This window comes from Mastomys coucha, unplaced genomic scaffold (assembly GCF_008632895.1).
Source record: "Mastomys coucha isolate ucsf_1 unplaced genomic scaffold, UCSF_Mcou_1 pScaffold22, whole genome shotgun sequence".
Taxonomy (NCBI): Eukaryota; Metazoa; Chordata; class Mammalia; order Rodentia; family Muridae; genus Mastomys; species Mastomys coucha.
The window spans coordinates 260687032-260702680 of record NW_022196905.1 but is presented as its reverse complement, the minus strand read 5'-3'; the positions used below and the strand labels follow the sequence as shown (position 1 = coordinate 260702680).

At 53.3% G+C, this 15649-nt stretch overlaps 1 protein-coding gene across 11 annotated transcripts in view; it reads right to left on the bottom strand.

The window, feature by feature from the left end:
- Znf469 (zinc finger protein 469) overlaps positions 1-15649 on the bottom strand; it is a 233920-nt gene that overhangs the window by 13329 nt on the left and 204942 nt on the right. For 4 of the 11 annotated variants that reach the window (XM_031341654.1, XM_031341656.1, XM_031341660.1 and 1 more), the window contains one exon: positions 829-895. The exons of 3 other annotated variants lie outside the window; for them this stretch is intronic. The gene's annotated coding sequence lies outside the window, so the exon portion shown is untranslated. Of the gene's footprint in view, positions 1-99; positions 390-828; positions 896-7054; positions 7188-8789; positions 8929-15649 lie in introns of all 11 variants that reach the window. 4 more of the 11 variants (XM_031341661.1, XM_031341655.1, XM_031341657.1 and 1 more) reach the window with 4 other exon arrangements.

Below are 15649 nucleotides of genomic sequence, written 5' to 3'. Positions count from 1 at the left end.
TAAACTTGATTGTGGGGGATGGAGGGATGGAGAGGTGACACAGTCACAATATGAGACTTCATCCTCTGTCACACACAGGTTCCTCTCCAGCCTACCCACCTGGAGAAGGGTCTCCTCCCCTTCTCTGGTCCTCACTGCCATGGGCAGTCCTTGGGAAGGCCTTGTTTGATGGTGGTAACACCAAGGCTGTACTGCTGAATGTTCTCACAGTGACAGTCAGAATCGCTTCTGTCACCTCTGACGATGGGCAAGCAACTCAGGCAACTTTTCCAAGGCCTCACTGCTAGTGAAGGGAGTGGGCCCTCCAGAGGGGCACCTCCTTGTCTTTTGCAGAACTCAGCCATGTCACTCTGGGTCCAGAAATTCCAGGGTCCCTCATGTAGCCCCTGCTGGATGGGTGACACCTATGAACAGGAGCTCTCTCTCACTGAGAGAGAGAGAGGTGGGGCTCCTAGTGGATCTCTTGGCTTCAGGAAGGCCTCCTAGGGCAGAACTGAGCTCCACAGGTAGATGGGTGGGTGGTGAGGTCCAGTCTACCATAGCTGTGCCCTAGCCACAACATGTTCTAGGAGCCATCAGAGCTGAAGGTCTGCTGGGTCCCGGGGGCCCCAGGTGATGCCACCATCTAGCCTCTGCTCAGAGCTAGAGCTATAGTTTCAAACTGGCTGTTAGCTCCAGAGGGCCTGGGGTAGTCAGCTGACACTCCCCAATTATTGTCTGAGGAGAAGACAGGAGCTGCTGTGCTGGGATGGAGAGAGCCTGGGGGACAAGGTACCTCCTCCAGTCAGTGGTGGCTCTCCATACATACTAGCTGTGCTTATCACATACCTGGGGATCTGGGGCCCCTCAGTGGGTCTTCTTCTGAATAACTGCCTGAGGAATAGGGCCTTCTTGTCTGGAGAGAGAGAGAGAGAGAGAGAGAGAGAGAGAGAGAGAGAGAGAGAGAGAGAGAGAGAGAGAACAACGTGTTAGAATCTGGGATGCTCCGTCTCTTCCAGAGGATCCTGCTTGGTCCCACGTGAGCAGGGAGCCCCAAGGGAGCTTACTGCTTCTCTCCAATGTGTCTTGTGACAGACAGAGTAAATGCCAGTGGGTGGAGCAAGCCACTCTGCCACAGCTGCACTCCAGCTACTGTGCAGCCCAGGACCTGTCAGACCTTCAGCCTGCCCAATGCCATAGTTTCAAACTGCCTGTCGGCCCCAAAGAGCAGGGCTCTGAGGTCGAGTTCCCACCAGTGTGCTCCACTCTGAGCAAGCCTCTGCTTGGCATTTTGCCCCTTGCTTGCTGTCACTGTGAGTGAACCTTGGTGTCAGCCCACTCCATAGCACCCCACATAAAGATCCCGTTAGTTATACTCATCTGTACCTCCACATGGCTGCCTCCAGGTCTACAGCCCTCAGGGATGCTGGGCAGCCTCTTACCTTGGCCTCCACACATGGCGAAGGGGACCTGAAGGGGCAGCTTGTGGGACTCCCAATTTGGCAAGATGCTGTCTGTGTGGTTTTAAATACAGACGGCGGGGAGGGGTGGGCTGCCGAGATGGCTCAGGGAGTAAAGGCACTTACCACCATGCCCGACAACCCAAGTTTGATCCCTGGAACCCACGAGGTGGAAGGAGGGAACTAGCTCCTGCAAATGTCTTCCTCTGCCCTTCATGGGTGCGTCGTGGCATGCTCTCCTCCCCCAACAAACATGCGGAATACATACATGTTTTAAAAGTGTAAGAGGTAAGTGCCCTTTGACCTCATCCCTGTTCCCTGAACGTAACAACTTGCTAAGGAACAGATCCTGGTAGCAACAAGGGCACTGGGGTCTCCAGCCCAGGCCATACCCTAGCTCTCTGACTGCACAGCTGAGACATCAAGTGACGGTCTGGAGGGAAAATGTGGCGAGGAGCGGAGGCTTGCCATGTGAGGAACCACCTAGGTAGTGGGCCTGGCCCCAGCTGAGCTTCTGACGAGACTGTGGCCACCAAGAACACTGGGCTGCGGCCTTGTGGGACACCAGCCACACCTATAGTCCTGACTCTAGAGATGACCAGGCCCTAAGGACTGATGGCTACTCTGGGGTACATGCCCAGGGGGGACACATGACTCTCCACAGCTGCAGACTCTAGAGGCTTGGGTGAGGTCTTTTTTTCTGAGATGGGGAGCAGAGGCTGGAAGAGGTGGAGGCTGTCAGGGGGTCACAGAAAGTTCTATTTACCCACCTCACATCTATCACCATCACCCACCTATTATCCTTCCATCCACCCACCTACCTGATCATCATCCACCCACCCTGTCCATCTGTCTATCCACCCATCCATCCACCCATCCGTCTGTCCATCTGTTTACCAATCAAATCTATCCACCTATCTATCTATCCATCTATCTGTCTGTCCATCCATCCCTCAGTCTATGTATCTACCTATCCATCTACCCATCTGTCCATCTGTCCATCCATCCATCTGTCCATCCATCCGTCCATCCGTCCGTCCATCCATCCATCCATCCATCCATCCACCCACCCACCCACCCAACCATCCATCCATCCATCCGTCCATCCATCCATCTGTCTATCCATCCATCCATCCATCCATCCATCTGTCTATCCATCCATCCATCCATCCATCCATTCATCCGTCCATCCTCCATCCACTAGTACATCTGTACCAGGTACTGTGCCAGGCTGGTGTGAGGTGTGTGGTTGATTCATGGCTTCCAGGTTACTGGAAAGACAGCCAACAAACAGCTATAGATGGTGGAAATAAAGGCTGAGAGAGGCCTGGGACTTGTCCAAGATGACACGGTGGGGACACCGTCAAGCAGTGATATAAATGTAGACATCGTGTGTCCCTGTCTCTTTGGTACCCAGCTAAGCCTGGAGTCTCTGTCTCAGCACCTGGATTCTCATCCTTTCCATCCTGGCTGCTCCCAGGTTCTCCAGCTCAGTCTTCAGTAGCTCTGTCTACTCTGTCCTTGGTCTCTGTACCCCTGTTCTGCCATCAGTACCCTAGGACTAGAGCACCAGCCACTGGCTTCCTGTGCAGGCGCAAGGGCCACAGGCAGCATGAGCTGGGCTCTCTCTGCCTGGCCTCTTGGCAAAGCCTCTCAGGGCTGTTGTATTGGTGTGGGTTTCACTCAGCCAGGACCCCTTTGAACTAGAGGAGAGATCCAAACCTCAGATCCCCAGCTGGCACCAGCATCCCGGGAGGGGTGGGGCATTCCTTTGCTCTCCAGGGTAGTAGGCAGCCCCTCTCAGCTGCCTAGGCTGCCCTGTGTCCAGGAGAGGGGCTGCGGTTGCAAGGCCTTGACGTTTCTTCCCAGCGGTCCCCCTTTCCTGTTTCTTCAAACGCTGCCGCTTTCCTTACAAACGGTTACCTGAGCACTCCGATAAACCTCCGCAGGTAAAATTATATCTGTGATGTGGCCCAGAGGGTGGGCTTAAGAATACAGTGCAAGTTATCAGCTGCATTTATCTTAATTACTCTGGGGAAAGTAGAGGCTGGCATTGGGAAGGGGCTGGGAAGCAGTGGCTGTGCGGCCTTATCAGGGTGCATATTTGAGATCCTTTAGCAGGAGGGAGATAAGGGAGTGTGTGGCGGGGGGGTGGGGGGGGGAGACAATAATGTCCAAGATGACAAGGAGGGTAGCAGTGGGCAAGGCAAGATTTCTGTTTGAAGGCAGGGCCGCACCAATGCACAGAGAGGTGGGAGCTGGCATGGGGCAAGGCCAGGTACCAGCCACCCTCTCCTCTTGGCTTTGCGCTACAGAGGCGAGATGCTAGTCTTGACACGGGCACTCTGCTCATCTAGACTCTATGCATCAGCTGGTCACAAGGCTGCTGTGACCTCACTCTGCACTCTGACTCTGCGACCTTACTCTGCACTCAGGTTCCTCGGCCAACTGCACAGCTTCTCAGGAACAGCCTTCAGACCAGGCACCAACACCTCTAGGAATCCATCTCTGACCAGAGTGAGCACAGCCACAGTCCAAGCTCATGATTTGGCTCTCCAAAAAGCCCACGGTAGTTGCTTATGCTTCTCAGGCATCAATGCAAGGGTTAAACCCAATGGCAAGGGGTACAGGCACATGCTCTGTACCTAGCTCGCTTCTCCCTGTCGATGCCAAGCTTAGCCCGTGTGTCATTTCCCACTGCATCTTGAGCATCCTCTCATGCAGAGGTGAGGTGGGGCTCAGTGGTCCCGGGAGCTCTGAGTAAGGCCACCATGGACCCTGCTCTAGGACAGCTACAGACTGGGCTCTACGTGGAGTGGACATCTGTTCACTGAGGTGGCTGCACCTGCCTTCCACAGCTCCAGCTCCTGGCGTGACGGCTCAGGGTGCCTGCCGCTACCATACTGGCTGCACTGTCTGGCTCTCTTGGTAGCCTTATCTGGGGTGACGAAACTAAAGCCCTAGGCAGCCTGCACGATGCAACATACAGTTTAATGATTTGGTGTGTGGCACAGAGTGAGGGTGGGCATAAGGTGGCCCAGACTGACTTTCCACCTTCCTGCAGGCTGGGGGTTGTATTCAAACCAGATCATTGACATGGGGGCTGAGGCTATCTGAGGTTAATGACAGGAGACGGTATCTGCAGTCCCCACGAGGCACCTCGGAACAGTGTAATCTGGTGGTCATCCGTGCCTGTCTCCTTCATGAGGGTCACACTGATAGCATATGGGCAGGGACATGTGTCCCAAGGGATGAGGCTGACGCGCTCCCTGGGGACTGCCTATGTTCCCTGCTGTATCCCAGCCCCAGTCTTAGCTCCCTCTTTTCAAGTGATCATAATTTTGTTTCCTGAGGATGCGAGGGTCCGCAGAGACTGGAGGAGGGTGAGTGAAGGTGGGCTGGCTGGCACTGCTTAGGGCTACATGCTTGCCCTGGCTCTGGGAAGGAAGCCTCCGAGCGCTGACTGTGAGGACAAGCCCACCTCTGGAAGCAGTGCAGGGAGATCCCTGTTGGAGCCATACTCCTGGAAGGGAGCACCCACTCCCCAAGTACACATAAGGAATTGAGGCTCGGGGTGTAAGTGTGGGCTCTGGGTCTTCTGGCTGTCAGGCGGGCTCTACTCTCTCCAGCTGTGTTCATTCTCAGGCTCTGTCCACTGTTACTGCTTAGTTTAGCTCCTGCACGAGCCAGTCTCAGTGGCTACCTGGACCGCGGCAGCGATCCCAGGGACTGTCTGCAGAGTGAAACTGAGGGTCCATGTTCCCCTCTTCTGGGTCAGGGAACACGAAGAAGGTCCTGATCTTCCACGGGAGGCACGTCTGCACCCCTCCCACAGCAGCATCCCAGCCGGCTCTGGGGTGCAGGCCCAACTTAGGAGTCCTGGCCTCAGTGTGCTCAGTTCTAAATGGGTGTGGTGCCTCCTATGCCACAGGGCTCTCTGGATAGGATGCTCTGAGCCACACCCAGCTGCTGCCCCTCTGTCTTCCGGGACTGGCCTTGGACGATCTGGCTCAGGTTCGAGAGGCCAAGGGAGGGCGGTGGGTGGGTCTAGGCTTGGCTGGCAACAGGAATGGTCCCTGTTCTCTGTCAAGGCTCCAGCTCAGCTGTAACCAGCAATGGCTCCAAGGCCCAGGATGTCTATGCCTCTGGATAGCTGTCACATTCATTTTTTCTAAGACACCGATGCTTCCTACCACTCAGGTGAGGAACAGGTTCAGAGAGGGGAGCCTTCCGACTAATAGCCATCCTTCTCAGGGCTGTAGGGCACCAGCCAGCTAGCCCACTGTTACTGGTTGTGTGGCCTCATTCAACCACTGGACAGCTGGATTCTAGAGGACAGGCTTGCTCCTCTAGACTGGCTGGCCAATGACTTCTGGAAGATCTAAGAGTACCATTCTCTAGGGAGGGTAACCCCATCTAGAGAGACCGTTGGTGCATGGAGGGTGCCCAGTAGGTAGCCTAGGCTTGGTCCTTTTGCCAAGGCTCCTGCTCAGCTGTAACTAGCACTGGTCCGAAGTCCCAGGATGTCATGTTTGGCCTTCTGACTACACTAGCCTGATGGCTCAGCATACCGTGACTCGGAAGCACCTGCTCAAAACTAACTCTCACCAGAATGTTCTCCCCAGATTGCTCACCACGCTGACAGGAGGCCTCAGCCTGGGAGGGCAGAGGAGGCATCCTGGTCTCCCATCCTGGCTTCCTGCTGCAGGGCTTTCTTAGCCTCTGATCCTGCTAAGTCACATGGTCCTGTCCATAATATCCCAGGGTGCTCCTGCTAATTGGTTGCCAGACCCTCCTCTTTGCTAGGTTCTTCCTGAAAGTCTCACCTCTCACCCAGGGCCCCCCTGGCTGCTCTGCTCTCCTGGATGATTCACACATGTTCCTAATGCTGCTCTTGCCCAGGGTTGGAGAGCACAGGGGCAGCTATGGCTCTGATGTCTCTGGGACTCCTCCACTCATAGTCAGGGCTTTCTTGACTGCACAGCAAAAGAAAGCTGCCCTCTGCTCCCAAATACACTCCTCAGCGGGGTCACTGACTCTGAGTCCCTTTCCTTCCCTCCAACTCCCTCCATGTCAGGTGCCTATGACCACGATCATAGTCCTGAGACTGGCCTGCTCCCAACTCCAGAGCCAGGGCTTGCTGGTCTGACCAAATGCACAAATGTCACCACTTCAGGATACCCCAAGACCTTTCCCCTCCATGCATGATGTTGCAGAGGCCTGGGCCTACAGGCGGAGAGGGCAGGCCATCGCCATGTCTTTCTCCCAGTCCTAAGCAGGCTTCCCAAAGCCTGGAGTCCCTCTGCCAGCTCTTCCAGTCTACCACAGCCCTTCCCAGTGCCACTGCTCCACCCAGCCTGTAATTTGTAGAATGTGCGGCTGCTCTGCAGCTTGGGGCCTGGAACCTGGGGCAGGCTGGCTATCCCAGCCACCAGGCCTTTTGATGCCAAGAGCAATGGAGAGGCTGCTGTTGGGGAGAGAAGGAGCTGGGATGCTACAGGGGCGTCTGTATGGCTGCACGTATGTCCTGCCTCCTGCTGTCCTTTAGTTCTCTAAGCGAAAGTTACCTACTGAGCCCAACCATCTCCAGGAGCCCTCAGCTCCCTGTCACTGACCTTCTCCAGGTTACTGGCCTTTGCTGTCCCTTTCTTGCCTGTAGAGAGCATTGTTAGCTGGCTCCCTGTTCTTCTATTGCAGTCTGCAGGTTGACATTCCTGTGTACTATGTGACAGAGGACATGCGCAGCATCTGTTGGAGGAAAGGACAGTGCTGTGGAGAACCTGGGTCAGGCTCTCTGTACCGCTGGGACCCCTTCTTCCCAGCCCTCCTGGGTCAGTGGGTGTGACGGTAGTCTGGCTGCTGGTGGCTGTCAGAAAGCTAAGGACAGGGCAGGCATCCTGAGTTTTCAGGAAAAGTCTGGAATCCAGGTTTTAAAATGAAATCTCCCCATTTTAAAACCTGGCAATGGATTCACCTAAAACAAAATAACTACTGTGTGGGCTGAAGCTGTCGGCTGCATCCAGCCTGTGGTTTGTTGTGTGTGACCTCCCTTCAGGAACACAGGTCCAGCTGTCCTCACCCAAGCCGATCCACACACTCATACTCTCACTCTCACTGGCTCGTTCACATATTTACTCATCCATCTATCCACCCATCCGTCCATCCACCCATCCATCCATCCATCCACATACTCAATCATTTATTCACAAACTCATTCATTCATCCACATACTCATTCATTTATTCACAAACTCACTCATTCATTCATCCACATACTCATTCATTTATTCACAAACTCACTCATTTATTCACAAACTCATTCATTTACATATCATTCATTTATTCACACATTCATTCATTCATATATTCATTTATTTACATACTCATTCACATACTCATTCACTCACATTCATTCGTTCATTCACTACTCATTCATTCGCTCATTCATTTGCTTACTCATTCACATTCATTCATTACTCACTCGTTCATTCATTCACCCCCCCACCCAATATATTGCCTCAGAAATGGGATACTGCTGTGCTTGAGATCGGCCAGTTCCACTGGTCCAGTTGGGATACCCTCAGAAGTCTCCTGTGTTTAAAAGGGATGCCATGTCTTGGAAAGTTAGAGAAACTTTGACAAACCCCTATTGGGGCAGGGAGTCCTTTACTGGAGAAGTACTTTTGTACACTGCCCCTGCAGCAGAGCTCAGAGGTGTCCAGCAATGTGTCCAAGGGCAGGACCCTGTAAGGGTGAGCTCTGGGGATGTGGCAGCGACTGGGGGTAGACTGGCTGTGCAGACTTTCAAGCCTGGGCCTTGCCAAGCTGCCAGCAGCTCAGGCTATCCCTGTTCTCTGCTGTGTAAGGCCTTTCAGCCAGTGAGCTCTGAAGCCCTCTAACTGTGGCCACACAACTTATGCATTCTCCTCCTGTTTCAACCAGCCCTGTCTCCAGGGCACTGGCTTCCTCCCCGTGCCCAGGGATTATATGCAAGACACACGTACAGACGTGAAATCTACAGCACATTGTCTCCTGCACTCCACCCACTATGGTCTCCTGCATGCTGAGCAGGCCTACTCATCCATGCTGCAAGGTCCACTTCCTACCATGGGTTCTCCGGATTCCTATCACAACAGAGAAAGGTCACTGCTCTCCATTAAGGTCTTCCCCTGCCCCAGTGTAGATGGATCTCCACCCTGCATCCCTGCTGTGGGTCCTGTTGAAGTCACAGATTGTATACAGCCCTGGTCTCACATGCCCACTCTGGCTCTGTGGGGTTCCTCTAGGCCCTGCCACCACGTTACTTGAAGATAAGGAAACAGAGGCACGATGGGATCAGGAATTTCCTTACCTAGCACAATGACCTGAGTCTGGGTCCCCAGCTCTAGGCCACATCTCTGGGCCATGTGACACATTCATGTAGAGGGGCCTGGCAGGGATGCCCCTCACTGGGCTCAGCTCCAGCTCCCAGCAGCCAGCTACAGAGAGGCCTGTTTGGGGGAAATGGGGTGTTTCTGAATAAGGGTAACATTCATCTCACAGGCAGCTCCATGGCCTGTAGGGTTGTGTTGGCTGGGGCCAGGATGACTCCCTCTCCCTTCTTCCTCCCTCCTTCTCCCTCTCCCTCCTCCCTCCTTCCTCCTGCTCTGTCTCCCTTTCTTTCGGGTGGTATTTCCCTTTCCCAGTTGGAGGGTGTTTGTTGGGCTGGGGTGCACAGAGGTCTAGGAGTTGGGTGAAGAGAATGGGGCCCACCTGGAGCCCCAGGTGGAAGGACCTAGGTCAGAGGACAGAGCAATCTCAGAAGATGAGAACAGGAATAGGCCAGAAAGAGAGAAAAACGAGTGGGGAGTTTACAGTTTAGTTCTGTGTACACAATGCTTTCTAGATGATTTCAGGGTGGATTTCTAACTGCTGGCCATTCTGAGGCTCACAGTGGTCTTCTGCATCAGTTTTGTCCTATTCCTTAGTCATCTCCTTCCAACTCTGTTTCTTCAAAAGCTTGTGCACTCTTTGCCCAAAAGGTCCCAAAGCAAGCTTCGTGAAGATGACCATAGGGGCCTTACAACACAAACTGGAAGAGTAAGTCTTATGGGAGGAGCTTCCCAATAGCCAGGGCAAAACCGGAATGATTTACGGCGAGCTTGTCTCTCCCACTCTCTGTCCGAAAGGAAGAGAGTACAGGAGGAAGGTCTGAGCATCACCTGAAAACTCTTCCAACCAATCCTGGCCTCTCAGTCTGTGGGTTAGAAGAGGCAGAGTATCACACACACCTATGCACACAGGCATGCATATGTGCACACACCACCAGTGATGCCCAGTGGATTCCCACATCACAGGTGCCCTAACAGCCTGACCCAAGCTTTCCATCTTCCCATGGTGCAATCATTATCTGACCGGATGCCTGTGCCCAGCAGCCCACAAACCCAAGGCACAAGTCCTCTGTCACTCAGCTCAGAGCCCCCACAAACCAAGCGCCGTAAGTGCAGGGCTGTGAGCATGGATCTCCCCAAAGCAGGTCTCCCTAGTCTAGACCCCGGGGAGACATCTTACCCTAAGGCAGAGATTCTAGCATAGGTAGTGGGGTAGCCATCTTCGGTTAGGGTGGTGGGAGGCATCCCAGGGTTGTCTGTGTACCTATAGCCTGCAGGGCTTGCAGCTCTGGGAATCCAAAGCCTACTAGTCTGGGGGTGACACCCCACTGCCAAGATGGGGGTCCTGGTGGCAGTGTTCACAGAACCAATGTCCCTGGAAGACTTGGGATGTTTATGTCACAGATAAGGGATCTGACTTCAGCTGACAGTCCCTAATGTGTGGTCCTGATGTCGGGGCTTTGTCAGCTGGGTCACTGAGATAGCCCAGATAGCCCTGGCCGCATGCACTTGTACCAGCAATCCGTTCAGTAGGCGCTGGTTAAAGAGCAGACTCTGCACTTCCTTGCTGTGTGACCACAGAGAGCCGGCTCAGCTGCTCTGAGCTTCATGTGCCACCTGCAAACAGGTCTGAAAACCGTCCTGCCTCAGAGTTTGTGGGAACACACTATCCAGCAGGTGACAGTTCTCACGGATGCTGGCTGTGACGTCACTGCTGTTCATATGTTCGTGTGTCCCAATTGCCTGAGGGTGGCAAGGAAGGGCTGAAAACAGAGTGGATGTGGCTACTTATTAAGTGGTTCAGGGCCAGGGTGCAGCTAGGTGTAGAGTGTACTGGTGAATGAAGTGTTTGCCTCACACAAGTGGGGACCTGGGTTCCATGCTCAGCATTGGAGAGAAAGAAAAGGGAGTGATTTAAAATCAGTGTGTATGTGTGTGGGGGTGTGGCTGGGGCACAGATGGTGGGGTACTTGCCTTGCGTATCTGAAGCCCTGGGCTTGATTCTCAGAACTACATTTTTAAAAAACCCCAATCCAGCCAGGCGGTGGTGGCTTTAATCCCAGCACTTGGGAGGCAGAGGCAGGCAGATTTCTGAGTTCGAGGCCAGCCTGTTCTACAGAGTGAGTGGGCTACACAGAGAAACCCTGTCTCAAACAAAACAAAACAAATAAACAAAAAAACCAAACCCCAACTGTGGTGATGCATGCCTGTAATCCCAGCATTCACTGGAAGCTGCCAGATCAGAAGGTCAAGGTCATTTTCAGCTACATGAGATTGTGTGTCACACACACACACACACACACACACACACACACACACACACACACCCAGAGTTCTAGAGCTAACATGGAACCTACTCTGCCTTAGCCTTCTAGGTGCTGGGATTACAGGTGTGTGCTACCATGTCCAGCTCAAATTAAAACAACAACAACAAAAATACCCATCCTTCCAAGACTCCATTTCCCCATCCGAAAAATGGGTATGATAGCTTTCTCTGGCTCTGGGCAGCCTGCACCTGGCTGTGAAGCTGAGGGCTGCTCAGCCCTGGCTTTCTTTCTCCTGAGGCTCTGGGGAGGCAGCCAGCCTCCTCTTGGCTCAGTCGGGCATACCACATTACACTAAGCAAAGGAGAGAGACCCAGCTGGGCTGACACGGAGGGAAGCTTCTGTGGTTTGGATATGAAACCCCACCATAGACGCATGCTTGGAGTGTTTGGTCCAGCTATTTTGGGAGGCTCTAGGAACTCCAAGAGGTGGGGCCTGCCTAGCGGAAGTGAATCTCCAGAGCAGGCCCTGCAAGGCTGGGTCTGCCACTGGTTCCTGTTGTGCTCTCTGCTTCCTGGCCCCTGGTGATGTGAACAGCCTCTGCCACACCTTCCCACTGCCGTGAACAGAGCTGCCTTCCGGCTTCCACGCCGCGATGGAAGGGAACCCTGTGTGAGCATTGAACGGAGAGAAACCATTCCTTCCTGAAGACTTTTTCAGATATTGTGGTCGGTGAGATGGAAAAGCAGCCTGCATAGACATCACTTCTGACCCCAGCCACGGATGCCAAATGGCGCTCCCTGCTGCCCAGGTGTATGCAGCTGGGGAGGGCATAGTGTCCAAGGAGGAGGAGCCTGGGGTCTTCACAACACATTAATTATCCTCTCTGGGCATCAGGCACACTGCAGGGGACACTTTAATAATGTAAAGACCAAGGGCCGAGACTTCCAGAGTCCTCTGAACACAGCACTGGCTGACAAAGCTCAGTGGCTAGCCCTGGCCCTACAGTCAGGGCGGAAGGAGGACAGGAAGTAGGGCGGCATCCCGCTGAGCAAATGCAGCCGGGCACCCTTGGATACAGGGTAAATTGAGGCACATACATAGGACCACTGAGAGTCACACATCCCATGAGTACACTTATAGACACAGTCAAGTGTGCACACACATGCCCAATGGCCCCTAACATTGTAACAATGTAGCAAACCCCACTGCTGCCTGTTTCCGTAGTCAGACCCCCACATCAGAGGAGGACAATCCTGCCAGTTTCTCCTCTTAGCTAGAGGCTGAGGTGGGCTGGGTGGGTTATCTGCCAGCGAGGCTCCCTGGCCACAGCACAGAGGTGGTGGGCTACTGTGAGGGCCCTTCTACCCTCCACATCCTGTGGAAAGTGCCCCTGGCTTCCCAGCTCCCACATCTCAGCTGGTTTTAATTAGTTTCCTTCAAAGTCCCCCAAAGCCATTCAGCCACGTTAGCGCTCTCCAGCTGCCAAAAGCTCTGGGGTGTGTCAGGGCGGGGGTCGGGGAACACAGGGCCACATGGAGCTGCAGGGCTTTTCTGCTTCTGGGGCCAAGAACAGAAGGCAGGCTTGGGGAATGGCAGGGTCGGGAGAAGGTTCCAGAAAGAAGGGGCAGCGACAGGTCAGATGAGGAACCGTCCTCCCCACTCCCCCCACGGTGGAGGTGCAGAGGGTTTGGTCTTAGGGTCTGGAGACCTCAAGATTGGTTGGCATTTCCTGGGAGGGGGGGTGCTCTAAATTCCCTTGGAGTCTGCAGGCCCAGCTGTGGCTCACTGCAGACCTGCGTCCACTCCCTGGAAGCCTTCTGTAGCAAGGTCCCCCTGGGCCAGGATCCCCAGTTGCTGGGTGAGGGGGTAAACGAAGTAGGTGGGAAACAGGCTGCACTAGAGACCCCTGGGGCAATAGGAGAACTAACTGCTACCCCACAGGCATGGGTACCTAGCCCCATGCCATGTCTGACACATCTCTTCCTGTTTCTGCAGAAATCTGGGCTTGCAGTATTTTTAAGACAGCTGTGGCTAAAGCAAACACGTGCTGGGTGGGTGTGGTTCAGGCTGACAGTCTGCAGCCAGGGCTCTGGGCTGGGGGCTTCCTGCTCTGCCTTCTTTTCAACCTGGCATATCCTTGTGGCTGTAAAAGGGTCTTTCTCTGGGTCTTTCTGTCCCTTGTGCTCTCTCCTATCTTCTTACTATTAGCAGCAGCACTTCAAGTTCCCTCTGGGGAGTTGCCCAATCCCTCCTCTCAGGCCATGTTTGAGTACCTGGACTTAGCTATACCTGAAGGACTCTCCCCAAAGCCAGGCTGTCTGAGCCAACAGCATGTTCCCTTCTGAGCCTACTTTGAAATGGGTTCTCTTTTCCTGTGTCTAACTAGCCTGAATCCATATGGGGACTCACAGGCCATTCTACTGGGTACTCCCTGCTATGTCCTGGGTCTGTCACATGTGATTGCCATGGGATTAAGCCTCATGACTACACTAGCATACCTATCCATGGTGTCCCTCTGTGCCACAGCCCACAGTCACAAGCCCAGAGGGCTCAAGCCACCTGCTAAAGCTTTCGGCTATGCTCAGGAACTCTTGTCTCAGAAGTTTCCAGGAGCCCCAGGGCCTGCCATGTGGCTGGAGTAGTGTCTTCTTGGGGTCCTTCTCTCCAAGAGGTTGAGGAAAGGGTACCAGGACAAAGTCATGATGACGCTGCTCCAGTTGAAGCTGCAGATAACCAACTCATACCAGAGGCTTGTCAGCACACCGTGTGGATGCCAGTGCTGTCTCTCATGCCCGTCACACTCTGATAGGTGCCTGCTGCCTTGGCAGAGGTCTTTACAATGATAGGGCCTTCCTACGGCGGAATAGCCTGGCATTTCTGATGTTATTTAACAATACAGAATGAGCAAGGAACGCAGGCTGATGAAGTCTGATGCCCGGGTTGTAGCATCTGTCTGCTGGGCATGACACCTCTATGGCTGCTTTTGCACAAGTGTAAAAACGATCTATGGTAAAAACATGAGACCCAGCATCCCTTGGGAAGCTCCAGCTATTGCCGGAGGATTGAGAATGACCACAATCAAATCCACTGGTGTGAAACTGGTAGTGTAGATGGCAGCGTGTCCCTGTCTGTCTCCCTCTGCTCCTGAGACAGCAGCAGGCCAGCAGTGTGGGGGACAGTGTCACTGTAATTGTCCCTGTCTGATTTCACCTCAGTGAGGACCTTCTTGTGCAAGGAACATGTATAAGACCTGCCAGGGCCATGAACCAGTTCAGAGGCCATCAAAATGAGTTAAAACAGAAAAGTCTTGGCCAGCTAGGGTGGAGCCTCAGGAGGGACTGTCCTAGGGAAGCCATGACATGGGGTCACCCTGCTGGACATACAAAGGGAGCATTCACTACTTCACACAAAGAGTGAATCCCTGGCTCACCACAGACCAGGGTGAATCTATACTAGGCAGGAGACCCTGTGGGCAGGACCTTGTACAGGGCCGCCAGCTTGGCCGCGGTTCCTGTCTGCCCTCCTGTATCTCTGTTGCCCCTCCATGCTCTTCCCTTGCCTTCTCAGCTTGTGTCCCTCTCTTATCTCCACATATTTGCTGTCTGATGTATGTGGCTGGTAGTTTGCCATCTCGCTGGAGGGCAAAGCTGCCTGTTCTCAATCATAGACAGCCACTGGTTTAACAGAGCCTAACAGAATCCGTGTCCTTGGGCTGGCCTTCCAGCCTCAGTTTTATCTCTGGTAAAAATGAAGTGGTTAGGGGAGCCCATTGAAAGACGGGCCCAGCTTGGTGCAGGCACAGACTCCACCAATTGCAAAGACGTCAAAGCTGGGGTAAATATAAACTTCCACAGGGTAAACAGAGGCAGGGACATATCTATCTCCATGGGGCTCCTCAGATGCAACATGGCCACATAGCACCCTATCCCCACAGGCACTGCCAGCCTTTCCTCCTTATTAGATTTCCCCTGTTGTTCTGTGGGTTTGTGGTCCTGAGGCACTGTCTGCTCAGAACAAACACTCAGCATGGACAGGAGCAAGACCTTAGTCTGTGAGGACCAGGGTGAGTCTGCACCAGGAGGAAGCTCCTGGAGGCAGGGACAGTGTCACAGCTGTGCTCCTGTTTGACACAGTGTCCAGCAGATGATTGTCACTTACCCTACATATTCTATACCTATATACGCACAGACATACACATACATACACGCATACAATACACTACACCACACACATTTACTACACACACTACATCACACACATATTCACTACACACACATATACACACACTACGCACACACATCACTACATGCACATATATGTACATACTACACATGTCTACTAGATACACACACAGTACATACACACTACACACACATACACATGCTATTCCGCACACTATACATACACACATTCACTAAACACATACTATACACACAGTCACTACACACATACTACACACACACTACACACACTACACACACACACACACACACCATACCACACCACCACATACACTCTGTGTCTGTTTTTTTTTTTTTTTTTTTTTTTTTTTTTTTTTTTTTTTTTTTTTTTTT